General features: G+C 39.9%; 1 pseudogene; it reads right to left on the reverse strand.

The window, feature by feature from the left end:
- Positions 1–1,252: 1,252 nt before the first annotated feature.
- Positions 1,253–17,230, reverse strand: LOC148185945 (uncharacterized; annotated as a pseudogene).
- Between the last annotated feature and the right edge of the window lie 1,611 nt (positions 17,231–18,841).

An 18,841-nucleotide genomic window follows, 5' to 3' on the forward strand; every position in this document is an offset into this window, starting at 1 on the left:
TGAAAATGTAATTAGCACATGTTAAGGAAGACATTTCCTCGGACTGCGGATTCGCTTACCTCTCCCACGGAGATCAGTAACAAAAGGGAAGCGAATTGGCGCGAAACCGCTACTTGTAAAGGCGGCGTTACACCATAATGTGCCCGTAGGGGTACAACCTGGAACAAAGGTTCCACTTACCGACCCGGAAGATTAAATGGTCAGGTATTAACTAAAACCAAACATAAATAAAACAAACTTACACATACACAGTTTTTGTGTAATTATGGCAATAATACATTTAGAATACACACATTGCTAGTGTATAACTGACCCTGTTACAGCAGCACATTTCACTCAATTTATCAGACTAACTTCAGTAAAAGTTACTCACCAGAGGCTCACAGTTCATGTACACGCACACACTCCAGGCACAGGGCACAATACACGGCTCTCATCAGTCCAGGATCCCGCTTTTTAAGAGACAGGGACATGGGAGTTCAGTAACGTGTAACCTTTACAATTTAGCAATGGATGTGGCTAACGACTGGAGTTAGCGCCGAATGCTAATCAACACAACTCACGTTCTCCTCCGCTTCTGTTGTGAAACACACGGTCCGCTCATCTACCCATGGCAAAAAGGGAAGGCTCCACTCTCTGCTCTGACAATAAAAGTGACTTAGACTTAAAATATCTGGCCCTCTCAGACAAAAATCGGCATAGTCCGCAGCAGGAAGTTAGCACACACCGCTGCCTCGGAGACGATCCGGCAGAGAGAAAGAAAAAAACGGGGATCAAAAATGGGGAGAGTCACCACCTCCAAATCTGAGGCCTTGGTACTCTGCTGGAAAATAGTGGACTGTCCTCTCTGGGTGGGGGGAGAGTTGTTGCCCCAAGTGAAGAAGTTCAAGTATCTCGGGTTCACAAGTGAGGGTAGAACGGACTGTGAGATGGCCAGGCAGTTTGGTGCAGCATCTGCAGTAATGCAGGCACTCCACTGGACTGTTGTGGTAAAGAAGAAGTTGAGCCAGAAGGTGAAGCTCTTGATTTACCGGTCCATCTATGTTCCATCCCTCACCTGGTCATGAGCATCATCATGAGTAGTAACAGAAAGAATGAGATCGTGGATACTGCAGCCGAAAATAGTTTCCTCCGCAGGGTGTCAGGGCTCAGCCTTAGAGATAGGGGTGAGGAGCTTGGACATCTGGGAGGACCGCCGCTGCTCCTTCATGTCAAAAGGGGTCAGTCGAGGTGGAGGTGTTCCGGGCATGTCCTACTGGTAGGAGGCCCCGGGGTAGACCCAGAACATGGTGGAGGGATGACATATCTCGTCTGGCCTGGGAACGCCTTTGGGTCCCCCAGGACGAGCTGGAAAGTGTTGCTGGGGAGAGGGATGTCTGGAATGTTCTGCTCCACCTGTTGCCCCTGCGACCCGGCCCTGGATAAGTGGAAAAAAATGGATGGATTGATGGATGAATGGATATAAACTGTAAGTACAACCAAATACTAAAACTAGGGTAAAAGTCAAAGTAAATAATAAAAAAAAAAAAAAAAACAATTAAGGAGTTATCAAACTACTGGTTTGTACTGTTCTGTATTGTTCTGCTCAAGCACATTCACTTGTCTTTAAAAGCTACCCATCATCTTCAGTCTGGACTGTCCCTGCTGTCTGACCCTGTAGCCTTTCTGGCTCTGTGAGGATTGGAACTGTTAGAAGTCCCGGCTCATGATCAGCAGAGCGAGGTATGAAGAAAATGAACAAGTGTTGGCCTGGTGTGACAGCAAGCACTGCTGCTCTTGCCCTGAGACATGAAGCACAGACTGTCTGTCTGAGTACAGCAGCTGGAGCACTGTCACTCTGTGTGCTCAGGTCTCTCTGTCTCTTTATCTGAAACTTGGGATGCTTGCTCTCTTTCTCTCCTTTTCATCATCACATACTGTAGAAATGACAGAATACATCATATTATATAATTTGCAGACTTCACATGGGTGGCATATGCATCACCATGTAGTTTTAAGTACACCTTCAAGAAGCAGAATGCATTTTCAGATCTAAACTGTGGACATGTCCTTTGAAAATAAAAAGCCTGTTTAGATATCATATTTAAAAGGTGCTTTGGCATAATGTAATCAGATTTTTGCTCATAAACATAAGATTAGGACTTTTTCACAGTATCATAGTAATCCTGTTTGTTGACATGTAAACTGGTAAGAAAGATGAGGAAGACTGATTGTACTTCCGCTGTCAGAAATAGTCTGTTGATAATAAATAATAGAATTGAACTTAACATAAAATCAACTTTGGGGCACCACATTTTTAAAGAGAAAAATGATTAATATATTTTATACATTCAGTCTCCGTTGTGGTGGTTGCTAAGTTCTTGTGTTATGCACAGTGACCATATAGTGCTTCTATATACAGACCACGAGCAAGGTTCTTTACAAATGAAAAGTTTATTTATTTAGAGTTTTATTTAAAGTTTTTAGTTTTGAAAAAGCAGAACCAGGTTTCGATCTAGCACCTGGCACGGCAGTATGGTACAGCAGCCAGACCAAAGCTGTTGCAGCTCTATGAGTACTTTTGTTGCCTACTCATAACCATGTGGTTTTATTTATGTCCTGGTGTTGGTAGTGGCATCCTAGAATGTCAACAGCAGATGCAGGAGGACACCTAGGGTAACATGTGATGACTTAGGAATGCGATCATGTTGGGTAAATCAGTGGATTCCTTGGACAAATGATAATTAGATTAATGTATGGTTCAGCAGCTGTGGGAAAATATGTGACACATTTCAGTGTCAATACATGGTTTCTAGCCTTTGTCAGTGCAGCGTGACACCAAAAGGCACTTTTTGCATTCGTATGAAACACTGCTGTATGACGTCAGGTGAAGATGCACCCAGACAGCACTAGTCGGGATGCTAAGATATGCCGGTGGATGGCACCTACTACGCTCACCTGATACACAGCAGGACTACATCAGGTTGACATGGCGACATGACATGACATAAGGAGTGTAAGGGTGCCTATAGGGCAGGTGGGAGAGGTGCTGGATGGGTCCCAATTACCTGCACTTTTATGCAGAAGTCCAGTGTTTGCTTCCTGTCTAAATGTTAGGTTTTACCATGTGCCTCCTTCCCCTAATCCTAATCGTCAGTGCCAGCCTGTGTGTTTGTTGACATCTTGGAGTTGGTTGCCATATGCTGTTGTCTCCTAAACATAACCTCATGCAGCATCATCCCACCAAGTGCATTTGTTGACATCACCATAGTGGCATCCCAGGATGTAAAGAGCAGGCACAGAGGGATAAACAAAACGTAATATGTAAATGTGGAAGTTCACTGCAAAGCAGGAATATGTGTTAACATGGGATGAGAGCATATTTACTTAATTACACTTCCTTTTACAGAATTGATACTTTTTGTCACATATATCTAATTCTTCAACATTTGGAAGTTTGTCTCTTTCAGGTGTTCAAAGATACCAGACTCCTGATATCACCCACAGAATAAAACTTCTTAATTAGACAGTATGAATTACGCAATCATGTTACATCCTTTAACATGACATGTGAGGTTTGCATAAATGTCACACTCTATTAATCAATCAATCAATCAATCAATCTGTCAATCAATTAATCTATCTATCTAGATATATGTAGCAGGATGAGATGTCTCATCTGTGCTGCAGGTTATGGGTATGTGTCAGCCAATCGCTGCCTGAGGGCACCCTATATAAGGAGGTAGTGAGTCCTCTTGCCTCCCTCTTGCTCTTATGGTGGCCCCGCCCACTTCCTGGTTGCCCGGCTCGCGTCTTTTTGCCTCCACCAGTACAGGCAGTGTTGCCAACTTGCCAACTTTGACAATATATCTAGCTACTTTCTGGACCTCCTTGGCGACTTAATTAGTCAAAAGTGACCAGCGAGAAATCTAGCGACTTTTTCTAGTAATTTGAGGAATGATTGTGTTGACAAAGCTCTGCAAAAGCATCAAACATATCCGGTTCTGCGGTTCATGTTACAAACAAGCTCACGAGAGCCGAATACAGCGAGGGCGGCTGCCGTCTCCTCCTCACCACCACTCACTCATCACTCATGCAGCCAGTCTGACCAGCAGCCCCGCAGTCCCAACCTGCAGCGGACTCGGTGACCGCTCTGAGAGCTGCCTGCCCTTTAAATGAGTCACACGTGTGCAGCTTACGACCAATCAAAGATGATGATTTTGTACAGTTACAGCAGAGCCCTTGCTCAGTACATATTTGTTGATATATTTTTGTTCAAATATTCACTTTTTAGTTTCAAACCCCAAAATCCCTCACGCAGTTCACTCTGTCTCAGTCAGTCTCATTCACACACAGTTCTTTGTCTCTCTCCTTGTTCCTCTGGCCAAATATAAGCTACAAGACCACGTTTTTGTTTGGCTCTACATTCATTAGGTCACTAAAAAAGAAAAGAAAAAATAGTTAACGTTATAGTTATATGGCAACAAACAAAGTTTGTAAATACATAAATAGTTAGTTTGTAAACTGCTTGGTCAGCCTTTTCTATTCATTTAGCCTCTTTCAGAATACTATGCAAATTGGTTGATCACGTCAACTAGCTACTTTTTGGAGAGCCAACAGTTTCTTCCCTTACAGTGGAGTTGGCAACACTGGGTACAGGTAGGTTAGCTGTAGCTGCCTTGTTTTTAATGAATTATCACTCTATTGCATTGCTTTAATAGCCATTTTGCCTTTGTTTTTAGACTCTTCTTTGCTAACCCGCCTTTGGCTTGTTCCGCGGCTGTGCCGTGCTTTGCTGCATGTCCACTTGGTGCTGCCGCTTGGTGTTGCAACACTGCCTTGACCGTCTTTTATATGGACAGAATATTGCACTTGTTATGGACTTTTAATGTTGGCTGACATAGCTGCCAACTGCTTCAGCACTGGGCTATATTTTTAAGATTGAATGGGGATTGGGTGATCTGTGGAGTTAGTTTATTTGAGTTCAATGATATGATTTAGTGTATTTTTGGATATTATTTAGTTTCTTTCTTTTCATTTTTCTCGACGACATTTAATAATTGCCTTTTGGTTTGGTTAAATTTGTAATTTGCTTGTTGTCAACCACAGTTAAATATATCTTTTGTTTTATTTATTTCTCACTTTTTATTTCTCACACATTTTTTGTTTATTTTGAAATTTACCCATCTAATTTCCCTTTTCCTTCGTCCTTTCAGTTGCTGAGAGCCACTTGTGGAGGTGTTAGTGTTCTGGGTGGCGGTGTCTCCTTCTGGTGTGCTGTGTTTCCCCCTTGGTTTTCGTCCCCTCACGACCGTGTGCACGTGTGTGTGTGTGCGATTGACACGTGTGGTTGGGGTGATTTATTCCTTTTTTTGGTTTTCTGGGATTCCCCCCTCAACCTGTGTCAACTCCTCTCACCACCGGTAAGCCTCAGCTACTGACTGGCACCCCTCTTTCCCTCACGTCCCCTTTAAAAGGTTTTATAAATTGCCAATTAATCTGCTCTTGTAATGAAATTTCCTATACTTTTAAACTGGAACCACATCCCCTGCTCTTCAGTTGAACGAACCTGAGTGTCTGTTTGATATACTGTTAACTCTAATTCTTTGGGTGCAATTCCCAAGGTGGCGCTGTCATGCTATTTGAACATAAATTTAAGAAAAGGGGTATTACCTCCATTTATTAAACTGCCACGTAAACTAGTGCTGCCACATATATGTGTTTTGAATGGTTTTTGTATAAGAGGAGGGAGCCTGACAGCCGACCAGACACATCCACAAGCTTGATTTAGTTTCTGTGCTTCCTGCATTATAATGAACATGTTAAAGCTATTTTAGCTAAGCAGAACACATCAGTAAGTGTACTCTTCATTTTGCATTGAAAGGTCAGTCCCAATTGTCCTGTGTTCCTAGAGTTCACAGTGCTGTCTGTGACTTTGCAGATGACATCCTGAAATGTGGGATATTGGCCCTAAAAAGGTGTCGGGTCTCGGTCCATGCACAACCTCCCATAATTTAGCCAGTTGTCCATTAGTGTCCTATTTGTTTAGCTATATAGGAACATGTAAAAGTCACCATACGCTACAGTGATGTTGCACAGCTGCTACTTTTACCTGATGATATAATATTGAGCTCTTTGATTTTGACAATCTTTTGTTTGTTTTTTATTAAGATCCCGTTAGCCCTTGCATTGCAGCAGCTATACTACACATAGTATACAATACACATAGTATACAATATGACAATACAAAAATACACATTCACATTACACAACAAACAAAACAAACATCACACATTATAATACATATCTACTGTAAATACTACAATAACAGCTGATGTAGCTTATAAGAAAAAGAAAACAGAATGACTCCGCCTTAATCCATCATGATCTAACAGATGAATAGCCTATAACCACTTAACACATAATACAATGCCCAGGAAATGCTTACACACCAAAGGATGCTCAGTAAATAGTTTCTTTTTAAGTAAGTTCTCTTTTAATAGTTAAAAAAAAAACAAACAAATATATTAATTTATTGTGTATTATGATTTGGTTGTTGAACTGAGTTCGGAACTGAGTTTTGGATTTTGGCAAAACAAAACAAAACAAAACAAAAAAACTCTTGCAGCATGCCTTGTTGAATAATTGTGTGTCTGCAGTAAAAGACAAAGTTTTTCCTGTGAGAAATGCAATCTTATAAAAACCTTCCTGATGAAAACCCTCAGTAAGTACAGCAATCTGTTTTTTCAAATCAAACCAGGAGAGACAGTGATGCTTTTTAGTGACATTTTCTCAACTCACAAGAAAGAGCTAAACGTGCTGCTTTATTCTGGACCAGTTGCATTTTTGAAAAAAATATTAATGAATGAGGTATTGGACCAAACTGCCGAGCAATAATCCAGGTGAGACTAAACCAAAACTCGAATTACTTGTTGACAGATTGTGTCAGGAGATTTGTAGCAGGTGGACAGAAAAATGAAGGAGACAGCAGAAAACCGGAATTTAAACACATGATTCTTTATTCCAGGTCGGAGCAGAGTAACAGCAAACAGAAAATCACACAACCAAAACAAGGAGCCAACAAAAACTGAACTGAAAACCTTTCATTCAAACGTTATCGATCAGATTGGATCAAATCATGAAAAGGTATTGTTCAAAAGAAAAAAAAAAAAGAATCTCAAATCGGATTAAATCATATAATCCAATCTTTGTTTTGATGAAAGCCTCAGATTGTATTTTTTTAGACTGGCATACCTTTGATCCCAAAAATTAGGATTGTCCTGATTTAGTAGAAGGCTGGATTCAGGAAGAAAATGTAATAAAACTTTGAAATTGGTCAAATATATGTAAATTTTCGTTTATATTTTGCATACGATACGTCTAAGTAGACATTACACTACTTGCTTTCAGTAAGGTAATTAAAAACAGATGAAAAAATAAAGTATTTTATCCCCATAAAACAATCCTCCAAATAGCTGTCAATGTTAAACTAAAAATATAAAAATATAAAAATACATGAAAAAACACAATACTGAAGATCTTTGTTTCATTTTCTTTGGTGGCACCCATGGGGAAAAGTAGTAACTGCAGTGTGAATGTTGGCAGACTAAAACATGAAACTAGGCTGCTGAATTGCGTCATCGATCTATGCCGCTTGAGCCCTCACTGTAATGGCATTTATGAGTGTAGAAGAAGAGGGGGAGGAGGAGGAAAATGTGGACGCAGTCGTGGTGGGAAAAGAGGCCAACTTGGCATGCCAATTTCGGAGCAAGTAAGTATTAGCATGTATTTGCATTTAGCATGCACTTGCAGAGTTGCGCTGATCAGTGCCTTATTTCATGCTGCATTTCTATTGGTTGGTTAGTAGACATAGGTCATAACAGCAGCCACACAGATACATGCTCGTCATAAATTTCTGACACTGTCAGAATTTGATCCCAGGCTGTCTTTGATCGCAAGATTGCGATCACGGCCATCTTTGAATTTCTCTCACTATCGCCATGTTTCTGCCATGATGACGGCAGGATCTTACCTTAGATCTTCAGTCACCTTTAGTCTGAGACAACCCAAAATTGCAGTGTATATTGAGCTTTAGAATTTTTACATGAAAATCTTTGATATAGTTACTTTAATTCAAATTAAATTCTAACAATTGCATCCATGATGCAATCTCTCCTCAAATACAACACTTAAACTGACCCAATGCTGGCTATTCTTCCTGTCTTTTACAGAGCCAGAAGCCTACATTGTGATATGCAGTCCCATTTAGAGCACTGATTCTCATCATCATTATTATTTTTATAGTAAGTAGCTGATCCTGAATAGTAAAACATGGGATTTCCAAATCTGGATCATTCTGATTCAGATTAAACGTTTTAAACCACTGGGCCTTGGGCTTGAGTATGAACAGTTTTATTATTTTTTTACAGATTAAGAAGGCAAATACAACACGTAACCCACAACAACACGAAAATAGCAGTAGACAATCCATCCAGACATTACGACTCCACTTCCTTTGCTTAAATGAGACAATTCTCAGGACCCTCTACCACTGGCCGTGTTATTTTTAGCATTCCTCAGCCCAGGTGAGAATTTCCAGCAACATTGTTTCATAAGGAGAATTTCCAGGATGACGAATTAAATCCTTTTGATATTAAATCAACAGTCTCTATAGGGAGATAGTTCATGAGTGGCTTCCAAATCTTTAGAAACAACTGAGCATTACCTTTAAACACTGAGCCTATTCTCTCATGTGGTAGCACTTTTCTTACAGAAAACTGAATAACACACCCCCACACCTTGACAGTGTCATACACTATCGGATTAACTTTAATATCTTTGGTGATATTACAGCGTTTGCAGGTTAGCAGCCCCCACAGCAAGAGAGGTGATGAAGCCCAAGACTCTATACAAAAAGTTGAATCTAAATATGAACGTAGCCAACCCCAAATCAGATAGGCGTGGCAAGACCAGTTATAGAGCAATAGGTTGGATAGGCCGAGGCCACCCGCTTTGGTTAGCATTTGTAAAATCTTGAGTCTCCCTGGGCTTTTTCCCATTCCAGATATATTTAGTAAACATCCTTTCAATGTCTGATGCCACTTTCTTAGACAACCAAAGGGGCAATACCTGCAAGGGATACAGCCAAGTGAGAAAACTCATTTTGATCAGACTAATTCGTCCCATAAAGGATGGGGAAAGGGCCGACCAGCGTTGTAGATCTCTCCTGATAGCAGTTATAATTGGGGACATGTTTACCTTCCAGACTTCAGTCAGATTAGGGGACACTTTAACCCCTAATAAGTACATCCAAATTTAGACCACTTAAAAGGAAAGTTCTCAGCAATATCCTGTTTACAAGCTCACCAGCTGGCATCGCCTCTGATTTACCTAAACTGACTTTGTAGCCAGATATATCACCAAAGTCATTTAGCACCTTCAGAATGGCTGGAATAGACAATGTAGGGGATGACAGGAATAGCAAAATATCGTCGGCATAAAGAGCAATTTTGTGCACAATGCCCCCAACTGAGACTCCTTTAATGTTTTCATGAAACCTAATGGCTACCGCAAGAGGCTCCAGTGCAATGGCGAACAATAATGGACTAAGGGGGCAGCCCTGTCTGGTACTCAAGTGTGAACAGTTCGGAACAGAGCCTATTTGTGATGACACTGGCAACCAGTGAATGATAAATAGTTTGTATCCACTTGAGGAAATTACCACCTAAACCAAATTTCTTCTATCAAACAGAAAGCACCATTCTACTCTACTGAAAGCTTTTTCTGCGTCCAGTGACACCGCAAGAGCTTTACCACCTTTCTGAGTGGTGTGCTGGATCACGTTCAGAAGCCGTCTAATATTGGATGTTGAGAAGCTCCAATCTCCTTGCGAGAACTTTGGAGAGTATTTTACAGTCAGCTCCGATTAAACTAACAGGACGGTGTTAGCCACATTCATCTGGTGGTCTGCCTTTCTTCTGGATGAGAGATATATTGGCTAAGTTGAAAGATTGGGGTAGATGACCGATGTCAAAAGAGTCACGGTACATATCTGTCTATGGTCAAAATATAATTTTGCTAAATATTTTGCAAAAGTCAGGGCCGAACCTATCGAGGCCAGGGGCTTTGCCCCCCTTTAATGTTTTAATAGCTTCAGAAACCTCTGCTTCTGTAATTGGTCTGTCTGTTTCTTCATTTTGTGCCTCTGTAAGGCCAGGTAGCATCAGTTTATCCAGAAAGGCACTCCTAGCTTCATCGGAGGGGGAGCACTCGGAAGAATACAAATTTTGGTAGAAATTCCTCATAATTCTATTAATGTCAGGGGATGTATACTGGCTATTGCCCTTGTCATCCTTTAGTGAGGAAATATTGTTTGCCTCCATTCTACCCCTGGCCAGGCAAGCAAGGAGCCACCCTGGCTTATTGCCATGTTCGTAGAGTTTATATCTAGCGAAGAAAATTGAGGTTTCAGCTTTTTTAGTGATTATCTGGTCATCTGGTCATAAGCCGATCTTGTAGCATCCTGTTGTTTTCCTATAGATATGTTAGGTTTAGTCTTAAACTCCCTTTCTAAGGCTCTGACCTTTTTCTCAAGTTCTATTTGGTTTTTAAAGAGGGATTGTTTCTCTGCTAAAGTATATGAGATAATGGCCCCTCTAAGATAACATTTTGCTGTTTCCCATAAAACTGAAGGGTTGATGTCAGGTGATTTGTTCACCTCAAGGAAAAATTCAGTTCCTTAGAAATAGCTTTAAGCTGAGGGTTACACGGCAAATTAGAATTTAGACGCCACTGCCTGCAGTATGGATTAATATAAGGTGGACTAATTGTAACGCTGATATGAGAGTGATCTGACAGAACACGAATCCCAATTGAGCATTCAGCGATTCCATCCATTACTCCCCTAGATGATAGGAAGTAATCAATCCTAAAAAAGGACTGGTGAGGTTGTCAGAAGAAGGTGTAGTCTTGTCCCTTAGGATTGAGAATCCTCCAGGCGTCAAAAAGTTCTAAATCATTGCAGAAATCCAGTAAGTGAGAACTTTTCTGGGATCTACAGACATTCGGAGGAGATCTGTCAACACTGGGGTCAGGCACGCAATTAAAATCTCCTCCCAGTAGTACAAGGGCCAAAGAAGATAGTGAAGAAATATTGGCCAGTAAACCACTCAAAAATGATGATTAAAATACTGTGGGTGCATTGAGCTAATAATAATAATAAATAATAATAATAATAAACATATATGTTTTTAAAAGAAAGGGAAAAAACAAAAGAAATAAAAAAGGGGGAAAAACTGTGCATGACACATTGTGAAAAGATCTACATCAGGGCTCAGCTAAATTATATAGTCCATGAATTAAGTACAGCAGTATCACTGTATGTGAAAAGCTATGAGCCCTGCTTCAAAACAATTATCTTTGTAAAACAAAGAGGGTGACAGGACCATAGCAATAATACTGTGGAACAATAATGCAGGCTACAAACCCACAGGACTGTAATGGTACAATATAGTTACATAGTGTTTTTCGGAGATCGTCAGCTGAGACCGTCTATGAAAAGTTTCGCCTCTAGCGATGTCTTGAAAAAGTAATCCGAGCCATTGTGGTTAACGCAGAGGGTAGCTGGAAAACACATCATAAAACGAATGCGTTACTGGATAAGCTTTCTTGATGCTCTGGGCTTATATACAAATCAGACTGATGGGGAGGTAAAGTGCATGTGGAGAAAAGAGAAGCTCAAGTAAGGGGAGTACGGTGATGAGGTAGAAGAACAGGTGGGGAGCTGACTGATCGTGAAAAACCAGCAAGGGGACCAGAAAGGGACCAGCGAGGCTGATACAGGATCCAATGTAGATGAGGGAAAGACAGCACATGAACACAAGAGAAGAAAAATACAGTTACCCAAATCCTAAAAACCAAGAAAACACATTCATCTTCATATAAGTGTTGGCTTATATTAAGAGGGTTGTGTTTCTTAACAAAGGCAACTTAAATGAGTCTTATACAGACACTTATTCCAGTCTTTCCAAACATCTGAAGGAATCAGAAGACAGCAGACTGTATGTCTTTATTCCATGCTAGTTTTTTCTATGATAATTTCCAAAAGTTTGACTTTCTCTGCTTGCTTTATTTACATGTCAGTTATGCAGAGATCAAACTTGGTTTTGAACCTAGAGAGTAATTCATGCCAATTACAGCACTGGTTGATTTAGAAACATTTTAAACAACTATGGAATAGGTTGCCTGAGGAGTGCTACTTTTTATGTAGCTGTCACAACAGGTACTCTTTGGATCCAAGGACAAATATGACCAAAAAAGTTGGCGGAGGTTAGAATTGTAGTTTGCTTTGTCAAATAATTCATAACCAAAATAATACCAAGCTACACTGTTTTGCAAAAGTTACAAAGCCTTTAATAAATGGGCTTAGCACCTTTGTGTTTCAACTTGAAGTCTTTATCAGGGCATGTAAAAACAAAAGGCAGCAATTACTGTTGATCCAATCTAAAAACAACTTCAACCCCAATCTATATTTCTATTTAAACCTCATTGTTATTTCTGCTAAATATATAAGAGCGTCATCAGCATACATTAAGATATGTGCATGATGAGGAAAACTGTGTGAGTTGGTGATTCCATGACTGAGGAAGAACTCGGGAAAACTCGGGAGACTTCAAGGAATTATACATAGTATTTAATAAAGACTTAATTGAGGAGAATCACAGTTGAACATACACATACACAGACTGTATGCTGTCCAAAGATTCTGAGGGTGTCCTTGTCTGAGGCTGGTGCTTAACCACAACAGTCCTCCCTAGAAAGACACTACATGTTCCCAAATAACGTTATTTTGCACACATCCATGAGTGAGAGAAGATTCTATTGCACCTTAAAGTTAAACAAACAAATGTGCTCACCCTGCACAACCCCAAGAAGAGACACTAAATCTACTGGGACCAAGATAAAGAAAAGCAGCTGTGAGGTTCCAGTAACTGACCTTGAGGCCTCTTATAGGCCTGGTACTGACCTAACTTGCTTCACCAAAAATTCTCTGTTGTTGAAAATTGCGTGCAGGAGTGTCTCAACTTACTTAAGAGAAGTTCTAGAGCATAATTAAATTGCCAAGAGAGCTTTTCAGATATATATTCACAGTGTTCTCCTTTTGTATCTGCTCCTCCTTTGCTTATATATACAAGCTCCATTTAGGTTGGTTTACTCAGACTTTTCAATTATAAGACAATTCAATTACACCCAGACCATTAACACTTATACTGGTTTTATAAACACTCAGGCTTAAATGTCAATTAACAAACTGTAGTTGTTTTCCTTTTGAAGCAGCAAGCTGGAGGTGGACTGAACTGTGCCTAATTTGTAGTTACTGGGTAACACAGGGAAATACATTGGCTTGGGACTTTAATGTTGGATGTAAAGGGAACTGCTAGGGATGTCACTTCTTTTATTCACCAATAAATCACTGAGGACCTCTGCCTCTTTTCCTTCTCTGCTTCTTCTCTCTTTCTGCCATCATCAGCAGAGAAACCAAGGAGCAGCAGCAGCAGGGTGAAGCAGTCTGCTGCCTAATTAGATGGTCAGAGTGGAGAAGGGAAAAGGCGCTGCAGCTTAACACAGGCCTAATTTCATTACAGCCTACCATCCTGTTCTGCTCAGGCAGGAGCCACCCACACTGAGTAGAAGGTGAAAGAGAGAGCAAGAGAGAGATAGCCTGCAAACACAGCATGAAACATTAAGCAGCTTATGTGCCCATGCAACAGAGAGGCAACTTCTATTCTAAGACACAGACGACAGAAGATTAACATGCAGGTGCCTGGTGTACATAGTTGAGTAGCAGGGTGGCAACTAGAGTGCATTTAAAGGTTCAAAAGAATATATATTGTGCTTTGTTGGGCTCTGGATGCATAGTCCCTACAGTGTGGATCATCTGGGTTGGGATCATGTAAGCGCTGCCAGTAAATTCAGGAGTAGTTGGCTTGATTCCTGCAACCTACTAAACCCAGATTATTATCCTGATCCAACCAGGCTGCATCAGTAGTAACATTGACACTTTTTTACTCAGTTTACAAGATCTGCCCCAGTAGGTGTGGCACACTATACAACCCACAAGTCTTGTGAAGCCACAGCTGGCAGATTTTACAAGAATTTCCTTACCTGTGCAGCCGATGACTCCTGCTTCTACACTCAAAAGAATCACTTGTTGGGTGAACATAATAAAATTATGGAAAGAATTTCCACCAGATTAAAATGCTTTCACTTAGCAAGAAACATTATGTTGAGCCAACTAAATATATATATATATATGTTGGATCAACTTAATGTATTAGTGTTATTGTTACTTAATTACAAGGGCTGAGTCCAACTTAATTTGTAATGATTACATAATAGGATTACATGTGACTTAGTTTAATAGGGTAGGTACAACTTAATTTTAAAAAAGTACAATTACACCAGTTAATGGTGCTGATACAACACAACTAAACTACGTAGGATCATCAAAAATGCTTAATGCTGAGAGACAGCCTTTTAAATAATATGGAAGTACATTGCACAATTGTAATTACTTAAAGAATGACCTTAACTACAAAGAATTTTTACATTCAGCAAATGTTTGGAAAGATATGACAAAACAAACTGGATTTGTTGGAATAGAAGTGTATTCATCAGAAAATGACAAAAATAATAATAATTTTTCCAGCAATTGCTTTCAAGTATTAAGTGTGAAAATACAGCAGACTGCTTCAGCTCTTGAAGTGCTAACAGATAGACAATCTTAAAGTGATAGTTTGGGATTTTTGTCATTAAGTTGTATGAAATACTTGCCAGTAGTGTAGTGGATACAAGCAGAGATTTTCCCGGTTCCATTTGTGAGTATATAGTTCCGTCAAGTAAGCAGAGTCAAGAAACTAAAAGGTTTTACTCCACAAAACTATGTGTACACTAAAAAAAAAAAAAACATCGTGCATTTCAGAAACCTACTTCACTGGGCACATTGTTTTATGTGTGGAAGGAGTGACCTTTAAGTGTACATGCACTTTTTTGGAGTAAAACCTTTTAGATTCATGACCCTGCCATCTTGCCAGAACTATGTACTGTGTGAACAGAACCAGCAAAAAACCAGCAAAAACTCTGACACTGGAGCTCAGTATGTAAGCTAACTGCTATGAATACACTACACTACTGACAAGTATTTCATACAATTTAATGTCCAAAATCCCAAACTATAACTTTAACTGTTGAGCTAGAAAATCTGAACCCTTTGTTTTAGCTGGTACCCAGTTAACATCTCACAATCAACCGTGACATTTAAAATGTATTAATTACAATAAATCTATACAAGATACCTTCGCAGAAAAATATGAACATTTCTTCCTTATTTTAAAAGTGCAAGTACCTTGGAACATAACTTGGTAGCCAAAAACCCTGAAGTGGCTTTTGAGAAACCTTGAGTCTGCAACATACATCCGTGTTAACATGTTTAAAGATTTCAAATAAATACTTCAAGAATATGTCAACATTATGTGTAAACATTCACAGCTTCCTGGTTTTCACAGATACAAAAAAAAACCAAAAACAAAAACACAGATGTTTGCAAAACTATGTGCAGAATATTGCCCCTGGCAGCTGACACAAAAAAAAAAAAAGAGTTTGTTAACATCAAGCTCCATGATGATCTTCTGTAGAGCTTCAAATGTATATTTCAGCTCTGGAGGGTAGCTTCGATTAAGAGTGTAGACAAGAGCAAACAACACTGCTACAGCGAATGGTACGTTACCCAGCTCATTCAGAACTTCCACACCCTCCAGAATGATACCCACATCTTCATGGTCCTCATCTGGCTCTGCACCTTCTTTTCATATTGCAAAGTTTCCAAAGATTGACTCCATTACTGCTGCCTGACTGCTGTCACCATCTGTCTGCCACCACCAATGTGTCCTTTTATAAAAAAAAAAAAACCCAAACAAAGCTCTTATGTAAACATAACTGCTCTAAAACAGCTATTATTTATTTCTTTACATAGTCAAAAGTTTTAGAATTGCATTGTCTTATTGTGAGTACATGACTGGCTTGTTTACGTCAAAAGAGGACTGGAGAATTAAATCTAAATTAGAATACCTTGTATTCTATCACCAGATTCTCTGGCTCCTCATTCAGGTACACACACAGGGCTTTGAGGATGCACTCTCTTCTGCCATTAATGCTGTCAGTCTAGGCCAGACAAAGTATGCAAAAAAAACAAACCAAAAAACGAACAATCATTAAGAACACCATTTCAATCCACAGGTAGAGTGGTTGTCACACACCTAATTCAGCACTGAGCAAGTGTAACATACAGTTTTCTAAGTAAAAAAAAAAACAACTTTCAATTTAACATGGATGAAAAATCTGGTTGTCAGAGATTAGCTTTAAAGGAAGTTAGCAATTTTTGCACATTTTTATACAATTTACAGGTGTCATACTTTAATCAACTCCCCGAGGTGGGTAATTGGATTTACCTCAAACAAAATTTAAAAAGCTTTGCAAATTCTTAGTTTTTGTAAAATAATGTGGCATTGGTCGTCAGACAAATTTTGGTGTAATGCCATGAAACAAAAAATCGTATTAAGTGGACATTTTCAAATCAAAGTTACACATTTCATTAAAGCCTTCCTAAAGCAGGAAAAACGTACCCCCCTTCCCCCCTTATTTCTCATCTCTCTTTTTTTCTCCCTTCCTCCCACATCTCCACTCTTTAAATCTCCAACTTTTTTTGGAAAATATTAAAGCTGTACAGTTTGTAATTTTTCCATATTCTTACCTGGGTTATGGGTACCATGATGCTCTTGATCCTTGTTCCTCGAACACCACCTTTCTTGCCAAACACCCTGATTAGGTTTGACGAGTGAGCATTCAGCTTGGAGAAGAACTTTGACTGCAAACTGACCGTAGAAATCCTCTTGAATTCAACAGTCACCTTAACACAGAAGGGAAGATGAAAATAAGTTTATTAAAGTGTTTAAACAACCAATCGATTAAACTATTTGTTTAACAATTTATTTGTTGCGGTCTGTCCCCAAATTTTGAATCAGTTTGTTACTTTAATGGTTTGCCCATATTTTGTTTGGCTCATATAAGTGCTGTGCAGTAAATCACTTACGTCACACCTACTGAAGAAAGCTGACCACCTTGTTTTGAAATCAGCAATCATGGGTGCATCTCAAACTACCTTTTGCCTTCTGTGTGCAAAGGTCTTGTCCATCATTGCTGCCACTGTGTCCTCATTGTTCCTTTTCTTTACGTCTGAAAGGAGGGTCACTCTTATCTTTTCAAGCATCTCTGCAGATTCACTGAATGGGTAGATGGGGCAGTAGTTCATTTCAGCTTTTCTCGACTTCTTCACATCATAAGCAGGGCTGCATTTGTCTGCAGGTTTATTAGTTAGGGAATTCAGTTCAACCTCTGGGCATCCAAGCTGCCTGAGCCTTCTTCTGTAGTTGGCAAGTTTATACTTCAGGCTTACCTTCCAGCCACCATATCCAGTGACAGAGCCTGGCTCTTTCAAACATGGATGCGTTGTTACAAGGGACTCTGCAACTTCTTCAAACTCACTGTCAGAGGGGTACACTTTGTACTGAACAATTGCTTCAGCTAAACTGTCCAGAATGGAAATTTAAGTTTAGTATCAGGATTCAACAAAGTTCAGCTTCTTTGAATGCAGCATTGGCCCTGTCCAGCTGTAGCTCACAATTAATTGGAATCGGGAATTGGGGCACAAGGAAAGAAACAGGCCATCCAGGGGATCTTGGAGAGGTGGACTCAGAAGAAGACACAATGTCAGGATCAAATGAAGATGTACAAGATGAAGGTGTTGAAGAGGGAGATGGAGTATGACCCGAGTTGGGAGGGGGTGGGGAGCCATCTGGCAGGGCAGATGCATCTGAATCAAAGATGAACTTTATGGTACTTTTGTCCTGGATATCTGATACTGAGGTGAAGTTGGTAAATTAATTTCAAAACTCAGCATCCATGAACTGAAGCCTTCTACTCCACACTGCCTTTGTATTTGCTGTGCAAGTTCACCAGCAGTCTCTGGAATCCCATCTTGCAGGATTAGTCTCTGGGAATTGTTTTTTTCCTAGGATGATTCTGAATAACATTATTTTTTTTACAGGAGTAAATCTGGTGCAAGGTTACAAGTAACTTATTTTCATTGGTAAATAATTCGAAAATAAATTTCCATTTTCTCTAAAAATCAAAAATGTCCCATTCCAGTTTTTTAAAGTCAAAGGTATTGTAAGTGTCTTTTTTTATGGGTCAAAAACCAAAGAAATTCAATCTAAAACTTTGTATAACAGACAAAAGCTTAAAGTCTCATTTCTGAGAAGAACTACAGTATGTAACATTAGCAACAATATAAAATTGAAACGTTACTTAAAATAGAAGTGTCAGATCTGTGTGTGAGTGCCCTGCTTTGCATATAGTTTTTTATTATTATTTACTGGATCTAAATAAGGGCGGCACGGTGGCTTTGTGGTTAGCACTGTTGCCTCACAGCAAGAGGTTCGAGACCCGTTTGGAACGGGGTGGTCTGAGGCTGCTGTGCGGAGTTTGCATGTTCTCCCTGTTTCTGCATGGGTTGTCCAGGGTGTACCCCCGCCTTCCGCCCAATGACGGCTGGGATTGGCTCCAGCCCCCCCGCGACCCTTACGAGGACAAGCGGTTACAGAAAATGACTGACTGACTGGATCTAAATAAAACAAATCAGAGTTGGCAAGCATAAAACTAGGCAGCAAGTCACTATATAGTCAAAGTCATATTTCTTGGGTATCAGCAGCCTCAAACAATGTGCAAGCTCTACAGGCACAATGACCAC

Source organism: Plectropomus leopardus, chromosome 22 (genome assembly GCF_026936395.1).
Source record: "Plectropomus leopardus strain MGB_pleo_1.0 chromosome 22, ASM2693639v1, whole genome shotgun sequence".
NCBI classification, from domain to species: Eukaryota; Metazoa; Chordata; class Actinopteri; order Perciformes; family Serranidae; genus Plectropomus; species Plectropomus leopardus.